The sequence below is a fragment of the Emiliania huxleyi genome, assembly GCF_000372725.1.
Source record: "Emiliania huxleyi CCMP1516 unplaced genomic scaffold EMIHUscaffold_81, whole genome shotgun sequence".
Classification (NCBI taxonomy): Eukaryota; Haptophyta; order Isochrysidales; family Noelaerhabdaceae; genus Emiliania; species Emiliania huxleyi.
Window position 1 is genome coordinate 461,565 of NW_005195940.1, and position 1,061 is coordinate 462,625.

The 1,061-nt window shown below is 73.5% G+C and overlaps 1 protein-coding gene across 1 annotated transcript in view; it reads right to left on the reverse strand.

Moving 5' to 3' along the window:
- Positions 1-1,061, reverse strand: part of EMIHUDRAFT_106740 (hypothetical protein) — a gene marked incomplete at both ends in the record, with an annotated part of 7,276 nt that overhangs the window by 5,045 nt on the left and 1,170 nt on the right. The gene's annotated exons all lie outside the window — the stretch shown is intronic.

Genomic DNA, 1,061 nt, shown 5'->3' on the forward strand with positions numbered 1-1,061 from the left:
CCCTCGGGCTCCTCTGCTTGAGGAGTGTACGGGGGGGGAACGGCTCCTCGCAGGGATCCGCAGCCAGTGCCCCCGAGGGGCCCGTGGGGTGGGCGGTGAACCGTCCCCGCACGGCGCTTTTTGAGAGGTGGCGGGGGCGCTCCAAGAGTGGGGTTTTACCCCCCCCCCCCCCCCCTCCTCCCCGCAAGGCGCGAGACACACACAGCAAAGGGCCCCGGTGGGCCCACGCAGCAAGCTCCCCTGCCGCCCACGCGGAGCGTCTCCGCGGCGAGCTGTAGTGCCAAGCGCGTCGCACAACTCTGCAGATCTCGGCTGCCCCCCCGGCTGCCCCCCCGGCTGCCCCCCCGGCTGCCCCCCCGGCTGCCCCCCGGCTGCCCCCCGGCTGCCCCCCGGCTGCCTCCCGGCTGCCTCCCGGCTGCCTCTCGGCTGCCTCTCGGCTGTATCTCGGCTGCATCCCGGAGCCTTCGCGTCAAAGGTGCCGAGCGCCTCGCAAAACTCGGCGTAGCCGGCCGCATCGTCGAGTGTGGGAACAGAGACGCAGCCGGAGACATACGGCGCCTGTTCACGGCCGCGGCTGTGAAGAGGCCGCGGCCCGCACCTCGCGCCAGTCCGCCGGCCGTTCACGGCGCCGAGGCGGCGGGCAGGAGGCGCCAGCGCTGCCGCTCGGCGGCAGAGGCGCCAGCGAGGAGCTGGTAGAAGATGTGGTAGTTGCGCTCTCCCTCGGCCTGGCGCGTGGCGCGGGGGGAGAGACGAGGGGTGAAGGGGGGGGTTGAGAGAGAGGGGGAGGAGGCGGAGTGGGGGAGAGGGTGGAGAGGGAGAGGTGGGGAGAGGGGCAGGGAGGGGGAGGGGCAGGCGGGGTCTCGTCGGCCTGCCGCGTCACGCGGGAGCGCTCGAGCAGGTAGGTCTCGACCGAGGCGCCTGCGGGAGATGGGAGATACGGGGAGATGTGGGGAGATGTGGGGAGATAGCGTCAGCAGGTAGGTCTCGACCGAGGCGCCTGCCCGAGGGCTCGGAGAGAGGGTGCGCGGGTGGCTCGCGACGAGGTAGCGGGGGGTCGCGCC